Source organism: Dermacentor andersoni, chromosome 3, assembly GCF_023375885.2.
Source record: "Dermacentor andersoni chromosome 3, qqDerAnde1_hic_scaffold, whole genome shotgun sequence".
Classification (NCBI taxonomy): Eukaryota; Metazoa; Arthropoda; class Arachnida; order Ixodida; family Ixodidae; genus Dermacentor; species Dermacentor andersoni.
The window spans coordinates 100160962-100176326 of record NC_092816.1 but is presented as its reverse complement, the minus strand read 5'-3'; positions in this window follow the sequence as shown (position 1 = coordinate 100176326).

Here is a 15365-nt window from a genome sequence, read left to right as displayed (position 1 = left end):
CAAGCAGCACCTTGTCTCATGCCGACGTAGTAACTGCCAGTGAAGCGCGTTTTGTTTTGGCTATAACATTGAATTGACTTCCGTGCGGCTGCGCGGACACAGCAGGACCACTTTATCATGCAATGTTTCCACACTCCAAAATAGCACAAGACTTTTCGTGCAGCAGGAAGAAGGCATTTTATATCGTCTCGGACGGCCACGGTCCTTATTTTGAAGGCCTTGTCTTGAAAGAACTTGATCAGTCTGCTGTTTTTTACAGCATAGTTGTGGATGAAACACCTTTCCAGAGTTGCGTTGTCAGCTGCTCGATGTTCTTCTTTGTTTCTTTTCCGGTGTCCAGAAGGAAGTCATTGCGCAACATTTGCAACCATTTCTCTTAGGAAGTGCAACTGCGGATATCCTTTTCGACCGTGTAAATGAGGCGCTTAAGAACATTCCTCGCAGAGGCTTTTTTTTTCCCTTTTTTCAGTGATGGTCCAAAAGTCTTGAAGTCATTGAAAAAGAAACTTGTTGATGATAATCCTTCGCTTATAGATGTTTGGGAGTACTGGTTGCACAAAGTGCACAATACCTTTTCGTATGGGCTAGATTTCTTTGGTGTTGATGTTGAGGCTGTGGTGGTTGATACCTACCATTTCTTTAAACACTCAGCGGTGTAGAGCGGTCACCTGAAATAACAGAAGGACCTTCTTGGATTTCCTGAGACTGTTTCTGCATTACGTCAACAGTCGCTGGCTGGCACTTATGCCAGCTCTGTAACGTGTGCTTTAACAACTGCCTGCTTTGAAGAACGTGCTTACTGCCCAGACACCCGCACGCAGTGGCGGACGTGTGAAAGATCGCTTAATGAGGAACATAAACGAGAAAGCTTTTTATGCGAAGGCTCTGTTTGTAAAAAAAAACGCAGTGAGGTCTTTACAAAATTCCTTAGACTACTTCAGAAAAGTGAGCCCCTTATTTACATTCTTTACTCGGATTCTGTGACACTCGTAAAAAAATTATTGGAAGATTTCTCACACTAAGTGCCTTTCATGGCATGTGCGGGTCTGAGCTAGCCGACTTCAACGTGGCATGTTCTCAGGACTGGAAAGCAAGTGTTGAAATTAGTGCTGACACTGAGGCGGTCATGGCATCGTGTAGCACAGACAAAGCAGCCTTCCGACTTAGGGCAATAACATTTTACATCAAGTGCGCTAAGCACTTTCTCAAGCGACTCCCTCTTCGATGCCATGCTGTTATGCACCTGTCATGCTCGGAGCCTTGTGCCTCAGTTTCTGAATCTTCCAGAGAGGCCTTCAGACAGCTTTCTAGATATGCACCTCAAGTTATCTCTCCAAGTTACGTGGCATCGTGGCAAAATGTGAGCGCAAGAATGCTAATAATCAAACAAAATGCCCCTTGCTAACGAAGCTTATGAACTAAGGCTCTACTCTGCTTGCCACATGGGAATGCAGATGTTGAACGTGGCTTCAGCCAGAATAACAAGGTGCTTCATGATATCTAGTCTGTCTCTTTAGAGTACTGAAGGTATCCACCATACGCTAGCATTTGCACAAGGTTATGGCTATGACCCTTGCAAATGTGTCATCGGCACATACGTTGTCGGAGCTGCAAGAAATGCTTCAAAACGCAATTCAGAATGCAAAAAAAAAAAACAGAAGGCTCCTAAACGGCTGTGCACTGGTCATGAACAATCTTCAACACCAAGTAAATCTGAAGCACAGGCACGAAACGAAGCTGTGGATGCAGAGCGTATACTTTAAAATGGGGAAATTCTATTTGAGGGAGGGTTGAAGATGAAAAATTTCAGTGATATTCAGTATGGACAAACTGTGTTGATGCAAGTGAGCGAGAAACTGGCGCCTATTGTGAACCAGTTAGAGTTTGGGAATAAGGCAAAGAAAAAGCAGGGCAGTGTACACTGAAGTGTACGTACATGAATATGCTTGTGTTCAAATTGAAGCACATTACGTGTTAAGTTTGCTAGGTCTTGCTTTGTTAAGGCTTATTGATGTTGTTTTTGTGCTGTGCTGGTACAAAAAGGGGAAAAGCAGTGATATATTCAAGGCTTTCATTTTTTTTTTGTAAAAGCATGTTCTTACGACCATGGTCATGCTTACAAGCCGCTTGTTCCTATTTACAATATCGTGACGCCATTTCTGTTAATTTCGTAATATACATAGGCCATGTGATAGTTTGTGTTAAGCTAATAGGATGAATCTCCCTTGTCATCTAGCTATGGGAGATTGTGGAGGCCTACGAAATTGCAAAATTAGGGGGAAGGTGCGTGAGCACCATCAGTGCCGCTATCTGAAAAGGAGATGCGATTCCTCCGTTTATCTTTGTAACCATTGCAGTATATGTTTTCACCATGCCTTGCACACGTGTACGGTTCATCGACATGCACCACTGAATGTTCTTTTTTGCCATCAGGCTTGCTTCCGCTCGTACGGTATATTTAGCGATGCGTGTGAAAATAAAATCTATAGTTGAAAGTGAAGCGCTGCCTCTGTGTACCTGTTTCTTTCTACGTCCTCGTTCTGTCGCGCTTATACACTATATCATGGATTCCAACTAACTAGCCCACCAACGTGTTTTAAACAAGTGGGGAGTTATCTCTGAACCACGTCACCCTTTCACGAGAAAAGAAAACTGTGGTTTATGCTATCGCCGCCCTCCATCTCACCTTGTCAGGAAAGCTAAAATGTTATGCCCACTGTCTTCTTCAGACTGGTTGTCGATATGTCAAGCTGAAGGCCTTTAGTGTGGCAACACACATTCGTCTCGTTATTTCTCTGGCTTGACTTGGTGAGAGCTCTGGTATCAGAAATTCTTCGTTCGTTTTATCACGCGCCCCGAAACGATTGAAACACTTCTTGACGTGCAGGAACGTGCGCTGATGCTTTACAACGCCAAATTTTTATAGACGTAATTGTGCAAATTAAGCGAAGACATAAAGACATATGCCCGTCGTTCAACGCACTATACATATTTATATAACTAACCTAGGCCTCAGTATGTGTGTAAAACGCCTAGCGATGTGGCCATGTATTGCATAAACTAATTATTACCACTTCGGATTTATTTTTCTTTCGAAATCTCGCATGTTTGAGCCCTCGTGCGGCTGATTATGTGTGGAAGCGTGCGATAACGCTCCCACACATATTTCTCGACTCCTAAAGAGACCGTCGGCGGTCGGAGTCGATCACGTGCGAGCTCTAAAAACCTTGCCGTTTCAGTTACGATTCCTGATTGCTAAGCCGCAGACAGCCACCTTGGTATAGCGGTGTTTCACCATACCACACGGCCAATCCGGCGTGAGAAAACGTCGTATCAACGGCAATGAATACAACAGGCCTAGTTAGATAACTACGCCAGAGTAAGCGTAGGCGAGTGACCTTCGAAACGAGTTAGAAAGCCTGTGACTACGCAAGTCGCGCAGGCTGGTACCATCGATGTGCACGTGCCACTCGCGCTCTCCTTGGTCACCACTTTCATTGCACGTGCGGTGCTCATAACTAGAACAACCCTAGAATTTTGGGTATTAAAGCAATATTAGCATGGTCTCCGTCAACAATACGGTCACTCAGGAACACCGTTGATTACTGACGTTGTTTATGATATCCGTGGAAGAACGTTTCCTTTCGAGCAATGAATTCTTCGCGAGGATGCGTGCGGGAAATATTAACGCACGCTCTTTTTTAACAGGATAATTCAGAAACATTTCCGCAGCGACATGGAATACTATGTGTTGCGCAGTGGTTGCCACATTTCTTTTATTTAAGTTATTTTTCCGTGTCGTGAACCACAGGTAGGAGTCCTGCCGATGTTAGCCGCCTCAAGGAAAGTTACTATCTCTGCTCACCGTCTTATGGTTCCGCGTTGGCACCATGGTTTCACACACGTCTTCTGCGGCTTTCGACTACCTACTTATCATACCGCATCAATTTCTTTAAATGTGATTCTGTGACGCGGAGCTACCGAGACGGCATGCGCATATTTCTTCTCGTCTGCAGGACATTCGCGCCCACGGAGTGCCTGTCAGACAGCAACCAAAAAGCATATTTCATGACCAGAAATAAATAAATGAAAAATAAATAAATAAATAAATAAAACCAGCCACATGCTCGTTTTGTTCGAAGTTGTTGAAGCCTCACAAAAAATAAACTGCACGAAGTGCCGTTTATATTTGTGAGTAAGTTATTCGTTTTTATTTGTTAGGTAGTGCAGTTTAAAAATAAACTGCACGAATATTCATGGAAGCAGTGTGCTGTTAACGCGCCGTGAACGCGCTGAGCAACATAGGGTGGTAAACTCTCTAAAGTGCCTTCTAGTAATTTCAGTGGGTAGTCATTCTTCGTTTACATGGCTTCAAGGAAATCTGGCACTCAGATCTCTCATCTATCGGCTGAATTCATCTGCGATGTAACCCCTAGATTTTCCTACTAAATTTACTACAGGAAACTCTGGCACTGCTACATTTCAGATGTCGCAGGAAGCACTAGTAGCATGCGTACTGCTGTCTGCGCGTCTATAGCTCCAGATGATTTTATACATTTCTTCTCTTGCTGTTTATCTGTCTTTATTGGCCTAAAGTTTCCAGCCAAATATCTTTCTATGCCCGTTAAGGCAATAACAATTAATCGCTACGCGTATACATAATCAGTGCGAATTGTGGCATTCACAACTCAATATTTTGTTCTGTATAATTGTTGAGCATGACCAATTTTGCGAAGTCATGAAGACGTTGCAGAGTTTCTATGTTGAAGAAGATTCGTGGCCACGATCCCTTGCGTCCCATAATTCATTTGCCGGCCTAACTACTATACCTGCAGGTGTTGAGAGTCTAGTGCAAGACATACGTATAACTATTTTTGAAGCAGGCACTATGCTAGAAGCATGGTCTCCGAGATCCACCACGCCATCGTGGAAAAACAGGTTAGTAAAGCAATGAAGGGGACTAGTTGGTGAACGTTCATGATTATATTGCGCTTAGTGTTACACTGATGATTTTAAGTGAAGGACAGGACGTGGACGTACGTAACGTAGAGGTAACGTAGAGGTAACAACAGGTGTAGAGAAGCCAAAAATCGTGTCTCTCGTCTTGTCGCATGGTCAGGCTGAAAGTCTGCCTGGCGAGTGAACTTGCACATGGCCACACGCCACAACGCATGCAAGTCGCGTAGTATAAAACAATAAATCTAAAGAAATAAGGGTTCAAGCTGCATTGCTTAACAGATGTATATAGAATAGCAACGAATAGCGCGCGGCGGACGAGACAGTAAAATCCAGGCGCACACGATTTGTCCTCTGCGGGCTATTCATTGCTATTCAAATCGTGCACCAACAAGCCCAAATAGCTATGCGGCTGAAGTAATCAAAAGCTCGTGCTTGATCATCCTGCTTCGATTCCTGCTCAACATTTTTTTGACAGTTTTACCGTTTTAACTTTCGCTGTCAGAGATACTGCGACGTTCAAAAACGTTTGTTTGGCCATCCATGGAAATCGTTCCCCTAAAGGTCACCTTTCTGTATTTGTTATATCATCAAGTGGAACCTGCTTACGACGCATAAATATTTCGTATTATTGAAAAAAAAAAGTGCTTAGGTTTTACGTGCCAAAACCACAATCGCATTATGAGGCACGCCTTAGTGTAGGGGCCCCGCATTAATTTTAACCACTTGGGGTACTTTCACGTTGTGATGTGTGGTGCGCGACATGGTGCGGTGATCGCGACGGTCAAGAGCAGACGACAAGGAGTGCGCGCGCCGCGGCCGATTCCGTGCTGGAAGGAGAAGCGACGACGCCGAAGAGCGTCCGGCACGTGAACGCGCGGCGCATGAAAAGCAACTAAAAGAAGAAAAGCCTCACCAATCAAGAAAGACCACGGGGCGTCGGGCAGCCAATCGGAAAATGCCAAATCGGCCAGACCAGAAGAAAAAGCGTCGTGCGCTGGTAGATCTAGGGGACATGCAAGTGGACACGCAAGAGCACACGCAGGGAGACGCCGGGGAGACGCCAGGAGAGTCCCAGGAAGCGACGGTAGGAGGAGGTCAACCACCGGAGCGGGCGTTGAAGACGGGCCGTCGGGTTCCGGACCCGAGCCCACTAGGACTTCACCCGCGCGGGGCCTCCTGCCAACCTGTTCCTGTGCGTCGCCCGTCTACCCGAGCGTGCCGTCAGCTCCTTAACGCCGGTGAGCTTCTGCGCCAGTGGGCAGGACGAGAACAGTCTGGCTTCGGGCCCGAGTTCTACGCCAGCTGCCCGGCCAGAACGCCACCCCCGTCTGCCGTGCCGCCTGCTGCTCGAGGCCGGCGTTCGAGCTTCTGCGCCCGTGGGCGAGAGAGGAGCAGTCGGGCTACGGGCCCGAGTTCTACATCCAGCTGCCCGGCCAGAACGCCGCCGCCGTCCACTCCTGCCACCAAGCCGCCCACTTTACCTCGCCTAGCCAGAGCTGGCGCACTTCGGTCGCCCGGTCGATCAGCTTACACTGCGACCTATGGTGAGACCGGCACCACTCCTTTCGCCAGCTTGTCGCCGCGTCGCCGCGTCGAGACTGTGACGCGTCCCCGCCCTCGAGGCAAGCCCGAGCTCGCGCACCCTTTAACCACATGCAAGCCCTATGTGTGTTCCTTGCCGCAATGTCTGCTTGAGTGTTTATTTTAGGCATGTTTTCTATTTTCTTCTGTTTCTCTTAAGCCTTTTTTAGTTTGATTAAAAGTCTTTGTGTGTGTGTTCAAACCAACGGCTTTGTCCTCAATTGGGTTCTCGGAGGCTCCGCCTTAGAGAACCAACCGAAACATTGACTACACGAACCTTTGCCCCCATAAGTGGGTCATCACACACGTGCACTCAATGCGGGGTACACGGGTGCTTTTGTATTTAGCCCCTGTATTAGCCAGGCTATGGAACAGAGTGGACCACTGGAGCAATAAATATAATCTCAGGTGAAGAGATACTTTCTCTTCGCAGAGGCCACACGAAAAAAAGGTACCTTCGATCCGGGAAACTTTGGTGTGCGAAAGAGAAATCCGCTGTTCGATTGTATTGCGAAATGTGAAGACGGTTGAGAAAGCGTCGTAGACCCGATAGCGAAAGAATTTAGCGCAGCGTCCGCGCTCTTCCCTAGAGAAATCAGGAATGCGGCGTGATAACAGTGTTTCACGCCAAAAAAGGATATTGACAGAGAGAATATCACCTTTATAATTTTCGATGAGTTTGCTTTGGCATGGCGGGCGTTAATTGAACTGAGTTAATGGCATCTCATCAGTGGCGTGATTGAAAAAGAAAGAAAGGAAAAAAAAACAAATAACTCTAAGGGCACATTCACACCGGCGACTGACAGTGGTCGCGCGACCAAGTTGGTCGCAAAGCGACCAGTCGCAAATGGTCGCAAACGGTCGCCTTTCTTGAAAAGCGACCATTTTGGGCCAGTCGCTCTCTGCGCGATTTTTCAGTCGCGCGACCGTGGTCGCAAAACTGATAAACCAATCAGCGGCGCACCGGAAGTGGTCTTTCGTGTGTCTACATCCGGCCTCCTCCGGCGTCGCGTTCAAATTCCGCGTAGATTCCGAGAGTTCTCGCTGAGAACGATAATCTCCGGGATTGCGACTTGCGGGTCGCGCTCAGCCGGGCTTGCCGGTGTGAGCATCAGTCGCCTTCGGTCGCTTTTTGATTGCGAGTCGCAAATGGTCGCGCGACCTCCTCAAGTCGCCGGTGTGAATGTGCCCTAACTGAATTTCTTGGGTGCTTTCGTATGTGTATAGCACTCGCAATCTTATGGGATTGTCGAGTGGCCATCCCACCATGCTGTAGGGCGTCTATGAAATGCCGAATTATTATATTTGTGCAGTATAGCGTGTGCCTAAACTCGTATTTGATGACTTCGTTTTGAGCACTGTAATGTGTTTCTTGCTGACACTGGACATGGACGCATACCTAATTGTGTTCCGAGTTGATCATGTCTGAACGCATCGTTAGGTAACATATTTATTGCAACTTTATCTTCTATCAGCGCCCAGATAGCGACAATGATGAAGTTGATTGCACGTGCGCTAGATGTTTCTGTAGACAATTCTTTCGAGCTCATCTGAAATGCTGTGCTTTTTTTTTGCTATTAGCATGATGCAGGAGACAGTGAAGATTAAGACAAATTTTCTCACCACAAGAGCAAAGATGAAGGCCTGAGAAATTAGTTGCTCCTTTTTCAGAATGAGTCGACGCAAAAAAATACTGGAGAACTAAATACAAAACAGTTGGTTCCCATTATTGATAGAGAGGAAGGTGCAAAAATCTGTACAAACAGCTTGACTAGCCCTCTTCCCCGCTCTGGATACAGCAAGAGGTACACAAGAAAGGTGATAAAAACTATACTGCCAAGTACAAATGTAAAGTCTAGATATTTATTCAATATATAAACGGAGGCTGTCGCTAAAGGAACCTCCCACGATCTCTTCAGCTTAGGCGTAAGTTAGGCGGAGCCGGCAGTTTCTTATGGAAGGACACCTGACGTATCTCATGGTTTCCGCACTTTTCCCGTTAAGATGCGTCTGGTGTCGACACGCGAAGCAGCAGAATACGCACCTCTCTCGCGCCAACGTTGCTGCTGCGTGCGCTGCGGCGGAGAGCAGCTGAGTGAGCACAGCCAGCGGACATCGGCGCGCTCGTCGCTGCTGCAACACGTTACGCATCGTCTTTCACTGGCTTGACGGTGCGCTTTCCCAGAAAGGAAACGCATTCCATTCGGTGCCTTTCGACTTGGATAGTACGAAAACGTGCGCTTCTCGCAAATGAATTAATGATGCAATTACGCTCCACGACCGATCCGCCGAAGCGATCGATGGAGGTGCGTCGGTGTTGCAGCAGCTGTTCGCACAAATGACATTTGCGAACATGTCGAAGTCCAAACTGCGTTCCACAAAAATAAAGGAAACGTTATGTAACCCGAAGCAGCGAAGCAGAACGCTTCAGCGACACTTAGCCCCGCCGAGGACTCTGGAAGTCACCTACAGCTTCCACTGATTATTCCCGACCGTTTGCTTTTGTCCCTCACCAGCAGTTTCTTCTTGACGCTTATTGAGAAGGCTGTGATGTATTCATACTGCTATGCTGGCCACAAATAAAAGTTTGGAAATTAGTAGCTCGCGCAGAAGGCGTTGTGTTAGAAGTAGTGGTTCTGCATATGCTAATATCATACTCTGTCGCAGGCGCACACAGTTAAAATTCGATCCTGCTTCGTCTACAATAAGTAGTGAATGCTGGAGGTTGTGTTCTGCACAAACATGATGGAGAATCTACGTGCAGGAGATAACTTCGCTTGAAATCTGCGCCTGCACGGCGGATTACTCGCTTTTCTAAAGAAACGGATGTTTAGAAGTGGCTGTAGGCGTATATTGGATTAAAGTTGAGAGGTTATAGTGGAATTTGCGTAAAGCACCCAAGCATTGGCCTGTAGGGACGCCGAAATGAACTTACAACGTGCAGGATAAGCACTAGCTATTTGCAGTCAGTGGCGAATGTTACTGTTACAGAAATGGCTCCAAATTGCCCTTTCTTGGCGTTGCGATACTCTTTAAAAAAATTTTTGAGGAACACACGAAAAGTGTGGCAATTTATGTAACATATCTTCTTTTCTTTTCTTTACTATTAGATTGTGTTATATAATTTTACAGAATAAATTCTTCGATAGTATATTTTATTAAAGGAGTGACTTGTCCTGCCCTCACAACTGTAGCTTTTTTTGTAGTACGAAAAAGTCGAATGCTGCGATGGCGGTTATAACAGGTCACATACGTACAGATAGGAAAGCTACGCAGAATTATAGCAGAATAAGTAAGATGCGACTACCGACAAGACATCTGGTGCGAAGACTTCCAGCATTGCGCCACAAATCCATGTATTCACTCTGCGAGTTTATATAGCCATAGTCTGAGTGGGGTTACTTGTGCTGAAGGCATCTGTATCTTATTCAGAAACTAATACGGACTGGCTCGCCTACATTTGCGTTGCGTGGCTGGTGAAGTTGGACGTAAATGTTAACTAAGGATAGTAAAGAGACGATCTAATCTCATTTCGCTCGTAGCAGTGACGCAAATTCTTGCACTTTGCTATATGGGAACCAATTCTGTTGGTTCCCATACAAATAAAGAAAGATTCCCTTTTTGGTAATTAGAAATAAGACACTTTTAAAACAAAATAACCTGTTTTCTTCTATTCAAAGAAATTTATTGTAGGAAAAGTAAAAATCATCTGTATTTGTTGTATCTTATAGGCTCGGCTGCAGTTTTCCTGACTTAGCGAAAATCTTTTTCGCCGCTTAACCAAAGATGATATTACGCAGTGCGTCTTCACTGCCGCCCGAGAGCCACATCCATCTGAAGTTCGGGTAATGCATTTTACTAAGTTTGTCGCGCTCTTTTACAGCGAAGCTAGTAAGGCTAGTTCTACAGCTGTTTTTTTACGGTTGTGAGCTAGGTATGAAATGGTAATCAAAGAACATCCAGGTACACTGGTTTTGGCTTCGCAATATAATTATAAATTATCATAAAGCAAAGCGCTCCTTCGGCATACCTCATTTGATTAGAGAAAGGAGACTGGCGTTTCCTTAGGCTGGTAGCTCGTTTTTCTTTCTCAAGTCGCATTTCACCGGCTTCAAGTTGCAGATCATCAAGGGGTTGGTACGACTGTGGTGGCTAAAGCTGGCAGCGTAACGCTACAATGCAGCTTTTGCGGGAGCAATCGCTAACAAGACCAGCAAGCAAACAGACCCCTATTACTTCAGAAGGATCTGAGAACTGGCTTACGCGGTTTCGCTGTCGATGATGTATCAGTTTCTGAGAATGGCGCACCTGCGAATGATTACTTCTTCAGGTGCTACATAGAGCACATGTCTTTGTGGGTGGTCATTCTGCGTGTAAAGAAGTCGCGTAATATGCACAAGTTTTGACGACATATATTCAATGCCTCTATCCCAGGACATGTTTGCTGTCAGTATCACGTCCAAAGCCTCGAACTCGTTTCCCAGTTCTCTCTCGATGTCGCACTGCATGAGCTTCTGTCATGGTGCATTTATCTTTCTTTCTAGATGCAAAAGTACTGCTCTTGTTTGGCTAATGTTATTCAGCACCGCATGTTGAGCTGCCCAAGTACTAATATTTGTTAGCACCTTGTTTGCTGGATAAAAAGTTTGCGGTATTTGCAGAAGCTTAGAAGATCGATACTGGGGATCGTTTGATTACGAACTTGAGCTCTAGATCCAGATCAAGAATGATTTCATCAGCATTATCATCATCAGCCTATTTTATGTCCACTGCAGGACGAAGGCCCTGCCATTTCCAATTACCCTTGTCCTGCGCCAATCAATTCCAACTATAGCGCCTGCGAATTTCTTGATGTCATCACCCCACCTAGTCTTCTACCATCCTCGACTGTGCTTTCCTTCTCCTCACACCCATTCTGTAACCTTATTATAACCTACTTATTACATTACATGCCCAGCTCCATTTCTTTCTCTTAATGCAATTTAGAATATCGGCTATCCCCGTTTGCTCTCTGATCCACACCGCTCTCTTGCTGTCTCTTAACCTTACGCCTGACATACTTCGTTCCATCACTCTTTGCGGGGTAGTCAACTTGTTTTTGAGCTTCTTTGTGAGTCTCGAAGTTTCTGCCCCGTATGTTAGCACCAGTAGAATGCGCTGATGTTGCACCTTTTTTTTCAATGATAATGTTAAGCTTCTTGTCAGGGTCTGACAATGGGCCCTATAACGTAAAACTATTCAAATATGTTTTTATTCCAATCTCCTGACGTTAAATTTGCGCAACCACCGGCGCAAGCACCGGGCGGTCACCCGCAGGTTTCTCCGAACAGACCAATCAAACGCTCTCCTCGTTCATAGGAGGTCACTTTTGTTTGCTCGAAAAACGAATAACATTGCCTACACTGAGCTGCTTGTCGTATCTAATTGGCTGACAATAGGCGAGGAGAACGCTCAAGTGGAGAGGGATTCGATGGGGCAGGGCAAGTGCACGGAAAATGGATAACTGGATGAAGAGGGCGGTGCCGGCGTCTGCGATTGGTCCGCTTCCTCTTACTTTGCTTGCGGTGGCTGGTTTAAAATCGCGGCGGCATGCAACGGAAGCTTAAGAATGACTCTAAAACGGATCCTTAGCAACGAAGAGTTGGCAGAATGAGATCGTAAACGTGCCGAAAATGCTGAAAACGTTACACAGCCACGCAAGAAACTTTATTATACGCAAATAAACCCATGCTCTCCGGCAAGTGCGAGTAGCCAGCGCCTGAACGATCGGTGGCAGCCACCTTTTATTCCTTTCGGAACGGGGCAGGCTGCGGCTATTCAGAAGAAAATTCAGTTTTGTTCGGCATATTAATACATCTTCAATGCGTACACGTCACTTTGACGCGGTGGGTTGTTTTGTGACGTCGCGTGACAGGCAGGTGAAGTGGGTGCAGCCCGAAAATTTTGACGAATAGCCAGGGGCTAATGGTGAAAATGCGTCCATTCAGAAATAACTGTTTTTCTTTTTTCGGTCAAATAATGCATAATCAGTGTGTACACACCATATCAGAGGGGGAGGTATTGCGGTTTTCGTGACGTCGCGTGGCAGACAGGTGAAGTGGGGGTGGTCCAAGAAAGTTTTTGACCAATCGCGAAGGGCTGATAGCAGAATTGGAATAGAAATGTTTGGAATAGTTTTTCGTTATAGCGCCCAATGTCTGCCGTATGCGCTCCAACCCATTTTCATTCTTCTTTAAATTTCCTTCTCATTATCACGGCCCCCTGTGAGCAATTGACCTAGATAAACGTATTCCTTCAGATACTCTGGAGGCTGACTAGCGATCCTTAACCCTTGTTTCCTTGCCAGGCTATTCATCATAATCTCTGTTTTCTGCGTAATATTCTTCTACCCCAGTATTACACTTTCTCTCTTAAGGTCCTCAAATATTTCAGGACCTTAATAGGAAATCACGCAATTTCCTTCACAGGCAATCAAGAATCGTGTAATTGTAGAATAAACAAAAAAGGCCCGCGCATGCTGCCCTGAGTTACACCTGGGGTAATCGGGAGTGAAATCACAGTAGCCAATCATGTCTACGTACTGAAAACGGCTGAGAGATAAGAATATATTATCTTCAAGGGTTCGCCTCGTGCTCGATAAATTTGCAATTTCTTAATTAGTCGTTTTTACTGTAAAAAAATCAACTGCTTTCGTAAAATTCACAAACATTCGCAATTCAAGTTATCTGGTGTCTCCATTCTTTACAATAATATACTCCTTATCCATACGTAGCCCAATTTGCGTTCCCCAATGTGGGCGGAAACTGTTCTGCGCTTCGGAAAGAATGGATAGTTCAATAAGTGTGTCCTAAACTCTCATCAAAGTCAGTTTTTCTAGGCCCTTTGAATAGACTTAGTGATATAAACTGGTAGTAATTCGCAAAATAATTTAAATTACCTTTTGTTATGAAATTTCTATCACCTGCGCAATCTGAATTTCTATATAAAAGATTCTCTTGCTGAAGTATACATTAAACAAGTGCGTTACGACTAGTGCTATCACTACAATGACAAATTTCACAGATTTCATTTGTATGTCTTCAACATCACAGCTGGTAATGTTATTGAATACTAAGATTTCGAACTTTGCCTCAGGTGCACTAACGCGTTTAATATTCATTCTTACAAATGATATCTTTGTCTATATGACATAATCCTAAAACAACGTACGATATTTAAAAATTGACCCCGTTATGTCGAAAAATAAAAGGTGGAATTTATCGATACATGTCAACAGGGAGTTTTATAGAATCTCCGCTGTGTTAGGCGGGCTTGCGGTTTAAACTGAGAACGGCGACACCATTTACTTTCAAGAAAGCAGTGTATGCTTAACTGTTGTGCATGCGGATCACTTTAGAGCCGTCTGTTGCTGCCCAATGTTGCCGTTGATACACCAGAAAGTGAAGTCGTATCCGTCATAGCATTTACACGGCTCTGCCATCTCACGAAGACGTGTCGTCGAAATTCTTGCTTTCTCTTGACATCAAGATGGTCGCAGTGCAGAGTGGGTGAAGCGCATTACACAGCAAATATACAAGGTCCTGCCCACGATGCACAGAATTACTAAAGAAAATTGGCCCTAAGCAACAAAAAAAAAACCTAGACTAATGGAGGCTACTTTTCAGTACAGCGTGTAAGCGTATACTGCCCTGGGTCTAAACAAATCCTTAGAAAACAAACTAGAAGGCATGATACCCTGGTACCAAAGAACAGAGTTTGCATTTCCACATTATGCCAAAGACTTTGAACTACAAGTGCTCGCAACAAAAAACACGATATAAGAAAAATAATGAGTAAATGGAAGCTCAACACTACCGGCAGAGTACATCTAGCCAAGGTTGCTGTAGCCTGCGAAGCGTGGTGTACGTGTCTCGGCATGTGCCTGATATCCAGCCAGGTCCTCCACCATGGGACACTACTGCGAACATCAAGATCCTACCTATCTCCAAAATATGCGTGTGTACATTCACCAAGGCAGACAACATACTCGTCCTGATCATCTGAACATCAGGTGTGCCATGCCGATGCTGCTCGTAGCTCGGAGGAAACTACCAAAGCAGTCACATGACCAGGAAGCCAGGCCATGAATCAGTAATGCCTCCTACAGGCGCAGAGATTCAGGTTATTGCAGAAGCCATTTGCCTGCACGTCCATACTATGGACATTTTGTCAATACACTCAGACAGTCGGGGCACATTAACTGCTTTAACAATAAAATACGCTCCCGGATCATACCTCCGTTATACTCACCAAATATGCGCCCGTACACCCTGCGGTACAGGTCATCCTGGAGTTGGTACCACATGACCATGCGATAAAGGGCAATAAGAAGCTCATGTTTCTCGCGTTCCCATAACACGGAACAGCCCCGCGTAGTGTCCTGACGCCTATTCCACCAAAGATATCACAGCCTAACATTAAAAACAACTCCGTAATCGTCTCAACAATTTGTAAAGCAACAGACTCCTCTTAGCATCTGTATAGGACACTGTACTAACCAGCTAGGCGCAAACGCGTACGCTATACCCAACAACGTTATCTCAAACCACTTTGCGAACGGACCTGGTAAACCGACATGCTTAGTTTATGGCGAAGAGGCCAATGCATTTTCTACTTATTTGGAACGCCGAAGGAACTTCCTTCTACACACATTAATTTGTTCAAACATTCCACCGTTCATTCCCTACACCCGGGAGTGCTGGACACGCTTCTCCGTAAGACTTACGTCCTACAATATGGCCACTGCTGGTCATCCACATAAAAACCGTTACCAGTTATAGACAAAT